This window comes from Salvelinus alpinus, chromosome 16 (assembly GCF_045679555.1).
Source record: "Salvelinus alpinus chromosome 16, SLU_Salpinus.1, whole genome shotgun sequence".
NCBI lineage: Eukaryota > Metazoa > Chordata > Actinopteri > Salmoniformes > Salmonidae > Salvelinus > Salvelinus alpinus.
Genome location: NC_092101.1, coordinates 40,680,858 through 40,693,149, shown reverse-complemented (window position 1 = coordinate 40,693,149; position 12,292 = coordinate 40,680,858). Strand labels below are relative to the sequence as shown.

General features: G+C 42.0%; 1 protein-coding gene across 1 annotated transcript in view; it reads left to right on the top strand.

Moving 5' to 3' along the window:
* The first annotated feature begins 416 nt into the window (after positions 1 to 416).
* pde4ba (phosphodiesterase 4B, cAMP-specific a) overlaps positions 417 to 12,292 on the top strand; it is a 318,589-nt gene continuing 306,713 nt past the window's right edge. Inside the window, exon 1 of the mRNA XM_071346219.1 lies at positions 417 to 842. The gene's annotated coding sequence lies outside the window, so the exon portion shown is untranslated. The remainder of the gene's footprint in view (positions 843 to 12,292) is intronic.

The window sequence follows — 12,292 nt, the reverse complement described above, 5'->3', positions numbered from 1 at the left end:
GTGTTGACAGAGAGGCATGGAAAATAAGCTCATTGGGGAATCAGCTGAGCACCTCATGTTGATGTTGCTTGGAGGGATATTTTTGCATGTGAAATCAGTGTAACTAACCATGGTATGGCTCAGGTATGCACACACCAACACACACACATACACGTGTGGAAAGGGGAGTGGAGAGAAGCAACTAGATAGAAAATACCATCAGTTGTCAGCTTCAGCAGCATATAAAAAGTGACGATCTATCCATCCCTCACAATTTTCTAAGTATGGGCTATTCAATTCAAATTTCTGTAAAAATGTAAGGAGAGGCTACAGACAAAGTCGTTTGCATGTCACACTGGAGAACGTAGACGTAGTACCAAGCGCTATAGAGTAGCTTCGGCGCGCGCGATTGATTCAGAATACTATCCTCGTGTGGTGAGGGAAGGAATGCCGATTTGAGAGAGATTTTTTAAGAAAGCTCTTCGGGAACTATCTTCCTCCATTTTTATTAAGAACGTTGTGAATGATACATTCTTGAAATAATTTGAACCTCCGAATAGACTAACCCCCGCGTGATTGTCTAGTGACAGAGAAGTGAGTTCATCAAGGAAGTGCTGTTTTTATTTGGGTAACGAATGACAGGATACCAGATGGCTCGGGAACAGGCTTTTTAGCTCAACCGCACGAGGTTGGCTCGAGGTTGCAATAACGGAACGGAGGATACACACCAACGCGCACTGAAACCGTGTTGGTAACTAAAGGAACTCGACCTTTTGAAAAATTCGCATTTTACCGAAAATTCTGCTTTAGCAAGAGCCATTTGTCGCCCTTCTACGAGAATAGAAAGTGGACTCGCTTTTTAGGTAAGGTGCACCAGAGCGCTCGAACGATAAACGATGATGCTGTTATAGTTTTGTCTAATGTTGTGTTGTGTTCTTTTGTTAGGCAATTTACAGATACCACTAATTAATAATAATATTTGTACAACACCTAAATATGTTTCAGCTAGTTCACTAAACGGGGTTCTGGGATTTCCCTGTAGCGAAATCCAATGCTCTATCTATCATGATTGATGTCTTATTTATGATGGGTGCTGCCTAGGCTATAGCCTATTGGTATAGGCTATAGCCTATTGGTAGGCGATTGGATTGAGTAACTAATGATATGCTACTTTTTGTAATTTTTTAAAGTCTGACGATTCTATAGATAAAAAAACAAAAATAAATTCATAGGCCTAATTGTTTATTTTGTAATTATCGAAGATCATTTTGAACGGGTGGACCAGACTCCTGAATACAATGAGACAATGTACAGGCTAGCAATGTAACGTTACATTTCCAGACGTTACATTGTTTCTTTCTTGGTTCATGTTAACCAACCTGACTTACTTGGCTTCAAATGGGTTAACACAATACAATAAACCATTCAACTGACAGAAAATGTACACATAACTGACACCACTGAAGTGATAATGAAATCACAATAGTTGTACAGGTGCACTCCCAGCCTCTCTGGACTAGTGTTCTAATGGGATTTTAGAACTCCCTCTGACACACTATCAAATCAACATAAAACAAAAATGTATTTGTCACATGCTTCGTAAACAACAGTGAAATGCGTACTTTCGGGTCATTTTTCAACAATTAGTTCAACATAAAAATCAAAAATGTCCATATAGAAATAGTGACATAAGGAAGTTTGGATAAGGACAGGTATGAGAGTGACACTGATATGGAATAGACTGCATTGGGATCATATTCAGCCTAGACTCTAGAAGATTATCTTTCTGTTTGCTCAGAGCATTATCTCCAAAGGGGCTCAACCTTTCTGAAGCCAGCTGAGCTTTAAATCCAGGGCCAACCTCCTGAGTTGAAAATGAGAAACATGGTCACAATTTACTTGAAGTTGCACAGATACTATGTAGCCAAATGTAAAGTATTTTTTTTTGTTATTACGTGGTAATATACTAGCAAGTAATTATACACAGAAGTTGGTCAGTTTGCTTCCCTTAAACTTCAACCATTCATTGCTATATTTTCTTAATATATAGTTAACAAAGTTACAGAGTAACGACATATTATAAAGGGAACTGAAGCTTCCTGTGTTCAATAGAGGATGCAGGACATGTTTTGCATCTCCCTTTGCCTTTGTGTTAAGTTGACAGTGCCGGTGGTGCCAGTGAGAGAGTGGGTCTCTGGACTGTACTTCTGAATCAGGAGGGGACACTGGCTTGTGAATGAACCCTCCCTGAGGCACCAACCCTGCCTGCCCTGGTCCTTCCTCTTCTCCTCTCTCATCTCACTGTCCATCTCTCTCATTCTCCAGTACAGTACCTTTCTCCCCCGCTGCATCTTTTCATCACTGTCTCTTCCTCCTTCCCTCCATCCCTCTGTCTGACTAGATCCCTTCCATTACTTCCTTTTATTTCATCCCAAAATCCATTGATCAGACCACTTACAGTCTGTGTGTGTGTGTGTGTGTGTGTGTGTGTGTGTGTGTGTGTGTGTGTGTGTGTGTGTGTGTGTGTGTGTGTGTGTGTGTGTGTGTGTGTGTGTGTGAAGTATAATAAAACACATTCATTGCTTCCCCTATATGCATTTAGCAGCGGCGCACCATTTTTTAATCATTTTATTTTGGAAAATAATTTTCAGGGTGGTAAAATGTCTTCAGCGTAAACTTAAATGACTACAACCAGATATGTAGAAAAAGATAATGGAGCAAGATCTTTTTAAATAAGATCATCTTTGAGAACTAACTAGACAGTCAGGGAGAATCTGAAATTCAAAAAATGTCATGGCATGGGCCCCGTTGAGTTTGTTATAATGTTTGAGTTACTCAGATAGCATTAAGAACAAGGCATCACTTGGCAACATTTTTATAATTGCAGGAAAGTAGCTTTGAAACGGAACATGTTCTCAGCACCATGGCAAATGAGGGCCTCTAGAACTGCACCACTGGCCACTCCCACTACCACACCCACTATCACGCACTGAAAAAAATCCTAGGGGTAACACTGACATTGATCAATAAGCAGTGCTGTGAGGGGACTCTGAGAGCAAAGCTTTAATGTTCAATACATAAGCTTGAGAAATCAAAGCAAATATTGACAAATATTTTATCAACATGTCATGTTTTGTGTAGCTGAAATTGGATAGAGTCCAGAGCGGGTGAAATTTTACTTAGAGTGCTATCTGTGATGACAGTAATCTGGTTTCATTAATAGTGTATGTGTCACAGAGTGTGTGTGTGTGTGCCACTGGGTGTGTGTGCGCACCCCACAATGTGTGTGTGTTGTCATTATTGATCACCAGCAGAGACAAACAGGCTTATTAATAATTAGTGCAGGGCATATTTTTCTTACATTTACATTTGACATTTAAGTCATTTAGCAGACGCTCTTATCCAGAGCGACTTACAAATTGGAAAGTTCATACATATTCATCCTGGTCCCCCCCGTGGGAAATGAACCCACAACCCTGGCGTTGCAAGCGCCATGCTCTACCAACTGAGCCACACGGGACCAGTGTGGCTCTTCCCTTTTTAACATTGTCAGTATTGCTAATGACTGGTTTGAAACATGTGTTCTGACATAAGTGGTTGCATTATGCTCATCAAACACATTTTGGGATTGGCTGGACATTCTCTCACTCCTCTCTACTGTTGGGAACACAGTGGGTGCTTTTTATAGTCTGCCACCTTCCTCTGAATCGAGCTGTTCTCTGTGGCGTTCAAGTAGATAGCCTGCGTGTGTGAATCATACATCATCCACAAGTGAATGGAAAAGGTTAGATCAGTGAGTAGTGGCCTCTAGCCATTGCCCAGAGGTCTTGAGGAGTGTGTTTAGGACAGAGTGGAGGCTCTGGAGTTCATTGATGACCTACCACATGGTGAGCAGTGGCACAGGATTTTAGAAACAAGGTCTGAGTCACACACACCTCAGTGGGCTGTGGGCGTTAGTCTTAGAGAAGAGAATGTGGTTCATAGGGTCTCCTCCTCAGCAGCAGCAGTAGTCAATGGGGCTATAGACCATCAATCAATCAGCCCTTAAGACTCAGGGGAGGAGATGCTCCTCAGTGGGACCCTGGCTGGCCGATCAACTGATTTATAATACCCCCTTTACTTCCCTCAGTCTGTCAATGGAGACAAAGTGTTTATGTGCGTGTGTGTGTTTTCCATGTGTGTGGCTGTGGTTGCATGTGTTGAATATCCTAAGGCTATTCTGTGGAGTTTCAGTGCTGTTTGTAAAGAGGTCAAAAACCAGGGTTCTCTCGCTCATGAAAAAATACTACAGTTTATGGTAAAATGCTACAGTACTTTATTGTGGAATTGTATAGTAAACTGTAGTATACTGTAGAATACTATACTGTAGTATACCTCGATCATGTGTAGAACTTACTATAAAATGTTGTAGTGTACTGTAGAATAATATAGTAAATACTACAGTATTATCTCCCCCCAAAAAACTATAGTAAATACTACAGTAATGTTTGCAAAAACACTACAGTCTGCAAAAACACAACACTTTTTAAAGACTATACTGCCCTACAAAGGCAAAACTCAGTAACTACGAAATTTGATCAAACATCTTTGATCTGTTGTAATGGCCAGGTATATTATCAGATTAATGTGGTATTTCATTTCCTGACACAAGAACAAGAAAGTTAATCAGAATATACAGTGTCCTGGAGTATCAGAAATTGCTGTCTATTTATACAGAAAATACTTTGACGTCAGATTTTGCAGTAGAAAAAAAATATGTAGTTACTGTGTTAAAAAATGTATGCAAAAATTATTTTGCATATACGCCACCCATTCCCATCCCCCATATCACAATTTGTGGCCCCATAAGTGAGAAACCTACATGCCAAGTTTAGACCATATATTGTGTTCCCTACAGGTTATAGAAAAGAGCAGAAGCTCTGAACTCTCTGTTCAGACCCCAGACCTACCTACCTACCTGCATGTTATGGAAAATTTGCTCTTTTAGTATTTCACCAGTAGGCTTCCTGAAGGAGAAAGCTTCCACTTCTATGTCAAAGATAATAAAACAAAAACACTATAGTAAATATTACAGTATTGTCTGCAAAAACACTTCAGTAAATACTACAGTATACTATACTATGCAAAAACACTATATTAATTACTATAGCATATAATACAGTTTTCTTTTAGTACCGTATTTATACTGCTTACGTGTCTTTTTGTCGAGCAAAACTTTTTGTGGAAGCGCACAGACCCCCTCGCACACTCAACGTTGTCGAGATCTGTTAAGTTTCCTTGTAGGTGGGCTATTTGGCGGGTAAACTGTGAAGCCAGCTGTATAGCCTATTGCCTGTATCTGTTTATGAGTCTTTTATTAAAGAATGTGAAACACTGTTGTGTCTGTTTGCTTCTTTTCATTAAATCATGCATAGCTGTTCTTTATTTGGCCTAAAATAAATGTGTTCATATGGGCAGAATATTATCTATTGGCTTTAGCATCGAATTTTTAACATTGTGATTTTAGAGACACAAAGTAACAATAGCCTATGATTAAAGGGTTAGGCTATACTGGTAACAATATAAAGATATTGAAGCACATTTGATTACCACAAAATGTTATGCTGTTTTCAAATGAAACACAATACCTTGCTCTTGCTAAAGCTTTTAGGGACACCCCAGAGTTTCATAACCAAGTGCTCAGCCCTGAAGACCAGGGGCTGGCGGGAGACCTGCAAATCATCCTATTTGCGGGTTTGAGAAAGAATTTCCTGTAACTCTACATCATTTTACATGACTGGAGACATTACAATAATCTTTTTTAATACCACACACATGACCAAAATGACAAGATACTCTGACATTGACAGACTGAGATCAATAAAACAAACGACCCTGGTCTTAAATGCAACCAATAACATAGGCCAATGAAAAGAGTGGATACACAGATTTTAGACCTACAATATGAGGAGGAAATTATAGTCCACCAACTTTCCAGTGGCACTCACGCATCCAAGGTCCTGGTGACGTCCCTGACAAGCAATGGAATCCAAATGTATCCTCTCCGTGCTTCAAAAAATATCCTGGCGCATGAAGGCAACACCTACAGATGGGAATGATGGACAGCAAATAAGTCCTTCTGGAAGTGCATCGAATATGATGCTTTTGAATGACAAGGTCGCATACGGCTCACTGAGGTGGTGTTCTCCAATTTGTGTTGGATGCGTGGTTCTTTCAGCGCCCGGAACATCAACTGGAGGAGCTTCTGACATCCTTTCAGGCAACATGGGTTGGGGAGAAGGTCAGACGTATTCAAAGAAAGCCAATGTTTCCCATAGGTATGTGTTGTTTAACGTAATAATGGATGTATTATTCATGTTATTGATGACAGCATGGTTGCTAATCTGCTTCTATCTCTTTTTCTATTTTCAGAATAACGGAACTGCTACGATGCTGTCCTGCAAGACTTGGCAAAGACTAACAACAGAGGGGAGGGCTGGCATCGAAAATGTTTGGCCAATTTTGGCGCTACCCACCCCACCATTTGGAAGTTCATGGAGAAATTGAAATGCTTACAGCAATGTGGCGAAATGAGAATGGAGCAGCAACTTGCTGGCGTTTCTCCGCCATGGCAAAGACCCCTCTACCGTAAGCAACAGGAGGATCTGAAGTCACTGGTTCAGAAGTACATCACGACTGAATGGCTGGAGTCTTACCTGAAGAGCGTTGCCTACACTTTCAATTTTCAGTTGTGAATACGTGAAAATCCATCTGAGAAAAATGAGCACCTCGTCTACTTGGGCACTTCTTCATGACACAACAATTTACACTCTTTCAATTACTCCAAAATCCTATGAGACCAGAATATTAAGCACATTCTTGGAAGATTTGTTCCTGAACTTGTTTTTATGGTGCTGCATTGTCATGTATTTTGGGGTATTTTTTTGGTTATTTGAAGTAAATGTTTTAGGCTTATTATGTTTTAACTTATTTTTATATTTTGTTACACTTTTTTGTTGATAAATAAAGGTTTTATAGTGAATAGTTGTGTTAATGGAAGGTTTTAAAATGTTTTTTTGAGGCCCCCCGAGTGGCGCAGTGCTAGAGGCATCACTACAGACCTGGGTTCGATCCCAGGCTGTGTCACAACCGGCCACGACCGGGAGACACATGAGGCGGCGCACAATTGGCCCAGCGTAGTCCAGGTTAGGGAAGGGTTTGGCTGGCCAGGGTATCCTTGTCCCATTGCGCTCTTGTGGCGGGCCAGGTGCATGCACTCTGACTTCGGTCGCCAGCTGTACGGTGTTTCCTCCAACACATTGGTGTGGCTGGCTTCCGGGTTAAACGAGCAGTGTGTCATGAAGCAGTGTGGGTTGGCGGGGTCGTGTTTCGCTGGACGCATGGATCTCTCCAGAGTCCGTACGGGACTAACTACCAATTGGATATCACGAAAAAGTACAAACAAATTTGTTTTATTTTTGCCCAATATCTAGTTTCCCCAGAGAAACAAGATATTGGCTGTTTTTAACCTTCTGCCTTTATAGAATAATATGAACGAATTTATGTACAACATTCTGCCCGTATCAAGAAATGTATATAGGCCTTAGCTATAATATTCTGCCCAAATGAAGGAATGTATATACCATATTTGTAGCCTAACAGGATTTAATGAAAAGTATTAAACACACACATTTAATAACAGACTCATGAACACAATCATGCAATAAGCTACAGCTTCCCCAGTGCCCCAGAGCTTCCCTAGCGCTTCACAGCCTTCCTGTGAAAACCCAATTTATTGTAGCCACACGCGGATGAAAGAGTAGCGGAGCAAGGAGTTCGGTTCTGCTGCAGTGTTTGCGGTAAAATATTACGCGTTGTGACTGTGCTTTGATTTATACTACAGTTAACTGTAAATACTACAGTATACTACAGGAAATACTACTAAAGTCCGCAAAAACATTTATACCATATTAGTATACTGTTGTACTTGTTCATGTGCTCTCTCTCTCTCTCTGTGTGTGGGTGTGTGTGTGCCTGCGTGCGTGCGTGTGTGTGTGTGTGAGACAGTCTAATCAGTTAGACCTGTGCGCTCATCTGGCCATAATCAATCTCTCTGAGAGCTCTTTTTTCATGTCTGGAATGAAATAATAAATAATAAAATTAGTCACGGAATGTATATACCATATTTGTAGCCTAACAGGATTTAATGAAAAGTATTAAACACACACATTTAATAACAGACTCATGAACACAATCATGCAATAAGCTACAGCTTCCCCAGTGCCCCAGAGCTTCCCTAGCGCTTCACAGCCTTCCTGTGAAAACCCAACTTATTGTAGCCACACGCGGATGAAAGAGTAGCGGAGCAAGGAGTTCGGTTCTGCTGCAGTGTTTGCGGTAAAATATTACGCGTTGTGACTGTGCTTTGATTTATACTACAGTTAAATATTAGTATACCATTTTAGTATACTGTTGTATTTGTTCATGTGCTCTCTGTGTGTGTGTGTGTGTGTGTGTGTGTGTGTGTGTGTGTGTGTGTGTGTGTGTGTGTGTGTGTGTGTGTGTGTGTGTGTGTGTGTGTGTGTGTGTGTGTGTGTGTGAGACAGTCTAATCAGTTAGACCCGTGCGCTCTTCTGGCCATAATCAATCTCTCTGAGAGCTCTTTTTTCATGTCTGGAATGAAATAATAAATCTGTGGGTCTGAAGGAGATCATTTTTAAACACAGCCAACTAACAGCTGGCACACTGTGCTTCTATTCACTATAAGCCCTGTACTGGCCTGGTTGATATTACACACACATACGCTATTAGTCATGGCTTGTGTGTCGGAGATGTCAAATCCCTTTTAGGTCCTATACATAGTATACGCCCTATCCATTTTGAGTGGGGTAGGCAGAGTGAGTGAGGTCATAGTATGCACCCTATCCATTTTGAGTGAGGTAGGGAGAGTGAGTGACGGTATACCATTTAGTCACGGTAATTTGGCTTCTCCAAGCTCTGATGCTGCTGATGGTCATTAGTAGCCTACCAAACTTGCTAACTGCTTGGTAGTCAGCACTCTGTTGTCCCTCTAATAACTCTGACATTAATGCAAACATAATCAAAATCTAATCAAACACTTCATGAGAGCCCATGAGCTCATGTTGCACAACATTTCTATAGGATATGCAATTGCATGAGAAAACTGAGTGATGGCCTCTATTAAAAAGAGGAGGAGCCCATCAGCTTTCTATAGGCCTACTATATTTATGGTGACCAAGAACCTGATGGTCACTCTAACAGAGCTCTAGAGTTCATCTGTGGAGATGGGAGAACCTTCCAGAAGGACAGCCAACTCTGCAGCACTTCATGGTAGAGTGGCCAGATGGAAGCCACTCCTCAGTAAAAGGCACATGACAGCCCGCTTGGAGTTTTCCAAAGGGCACCGAAAGACTCTCAGACCATGAGAAACAATATTCTCTGTTCTGATGAAATCAAGATTTAACTCTTTGGCCTGAATGCCAAGCGTCACGTCTGGAGGAAACCTGGCACCATCCCCACGGTGAAGCATGGTGGTGGCAGCATCATGCTGTGGGGATGTTTTTCAGCGGCAGGGACTGAGAGAGTAGTCAAGATCGAGGCAATGATGAATGGAGCAAAGTACAGAGAGACCCTTGATGAAAACCTGCTCCACAGTGCGCAGGACCTCAGAGTGGGGTGAAGGTTTACCTTCCAACAGGACAACGATCCTAAGCACACAGCCAATACAACGCAGGAGTGGCTTTGGGACAAGTCTTTGAATGTCCTTGAGTGGCCCAGCCAGAGCCCGGACTTGAACCCGATCTAACATCTCTAGAGAGACCCGAAAATAGCTGTGCAGCAACGCTCCCCATCCAACCTGACAGAGCTTGAGAGGATCTGCAGGGAAGAATGGGAGAAACTCCCCAAATATAGGTTTGCCAAGCTTGTTCCATCATACCAAAGAAGACTCAATGCTGTAATCGCTGCCAAAGGTGCTTCAACAAAGTCCTGAGTAAAGGGTCTGAATACTTATGTAAAAATGATATTTCTGTTTTTTTGTAATACATTTGCAAAAATTTCTAAAAACCTATTTTTGTTTTGTCATTGTGGGGTATTGTGTGTAGATTGATGAGGAAAATAAACAATTGAATCAATTTTAGAATAAGGCTGTAACGTAACAAAATGTGGAAAAAGTCAAGGGGTCTGAATACTTTACGAAGGCTCTGTATATTATTTAGTATATGTAAAGACAAGATTAAATCAAGTATAGTCTGATGGGTGACACTATTAGCCTATCACTTGCACACGCACACGCACACAGCCTATCACACGCACACGCACACAGGCCATGCATTTTTTTGCGACTTTTTCAAGTCATAGTGGCACATCTCATGTAGCCTTGCCCATGCATCCCATAAGATGTGTAGAAGTTATTTATGTTGTTTGTAACTTATTTTTAAACTTATTTGGTACATAATGTTGCCGCTACCGTCTCTTATGACCAAAAATAACTTCTAGACATCAGGACTGCGGTTACTCACCATGGACTAGCAGAATCCTCTTTTTTTTAAGACAAGGGGCGGCGGTCTATGTATTTTTGTAAATAACAGCTGTTCCATGATATCTAAGGAAGTCTAGAGCTATTGCTCACCTGAGGTAGAGCATCTCATGATAAACTGTAGACCACACTACCAACCGAGAGAGTTTTCATCTGTATTCTTTGTAGCTGTTTACATACCACCACAGTCAGAGGCCAGCACTAAGTCAGAATTGAATGAGCTGTATTCGGCCTTAAGCAAACAAATAAAACGCTCACCCAGAGGCGGAACTCCTAGTAACTGGGGACTTTATTGCAGGGAAACTTACATCCGTTTTACCAAATTTCTATCACCATGTTAAATGTGCAACCATATACTCCACACACAGAGACGCATACAAAGCCCTCCCTCGCCCTCCATTTGGCAAATCTAACTATAATTCTATCCTCCTGATTCCTGCTTACAAGAAAAAATTAAAGCAGGAAGCACCAGTAACTAGATCAATAAAAAAGTGGTCAGATGAAGCAGATGCTAAGCTACAGGACTGTTTTGCTAGCACAGACTGGAATATATTACTCCGATGGCATTGAGGAGTACACCACATCAGTCATTGGCTTCATCAATAAGTGCATCGACGACGTCGTCCCCACTGTGACCGTACGTACATACCAGAAGCCATGGATTACAGGCAGCATCCGCACTGAACTAAAGACTAGAGCTGCCGGTTTCAAGGTGCCGGTTTCAAGGTGCGGGACTCTAACCCAGAAGCTTATAAGAAATCCCGCTATGCCCTCCGACGAGCCATCAAACGGGCAAAGCATCAATATAGGACCAAGAACAAATCATACTTCACTGGCTCTGACGCTCGTTGGATGTGGCAGGGCTTGCAAACCATTACAGACTATAAGGGGAAGCACAGCCGAGAGCTGACCAATTGACACGAGTCCACCAGACGAGCTAAACTACTTCTATGCTCGCTTCGAGGTAAATAACCCTGAAATATGCATAAGAGCACCAGCTGTTCCGGAAGACTGTGTGATCATGCACTCCGCAGCCGATGTAAGTAAGACCTTTAAACAGGTCAACATTCAGAAGGCCGCAGGGCCAGACGGATTACCAGGACGTGTACTGCGAGCATGCGCTGACCAACTGTCAAGTGTCTTCACTGACATGTTCAACCTCTCCCAGTCTGAGTCTGTAATACCAACATGTTTTAAGCAGACCACGATAGTCCCTGTCCCCAAGAACACTAAGGTAACCTGCCTAAACGACTACCGACCCATAGCACTCACGTCTGAAGCCATGAAGTGCCTTGAAAGGCTGGTCATGGCTCACATCAACACCATCATCCCAGAAACCCTAGACCCACTCCAATTTGCATACCGCCCCCAACAGATCCACAGATGATGCAATCTCCATTGCACTCCACACTGCCCTACCTAGAAGGCCAGTATACCGGAGTCGCCTCTTCACTGTATTTCTGATCAATTTGATGTTATTTTAATCAACAAAAAATTTACTTTTCTTTCAAAAACAAGGACATTTCTAAGTGACCACAAACTTTTGAACGGTAGTGTACATGTAGGTAGAGGTAAAGTGCATAGATAATAAACAGAGAGGTGCAGCAGCGTAACAATGGGGGGAGGGGTCATCTCCTCTCCATCTCTGCCTCTTTCTCCCTCTATTCCCCCCTCCACCCCCACCCCCCTCTCTCTATGTGTTGATCCATACATTTCCTGCATTACGTTTGGCCTTTGGGTCAGGGAGGGAGTAGGAATGGAGCAGGGCCAGCATTA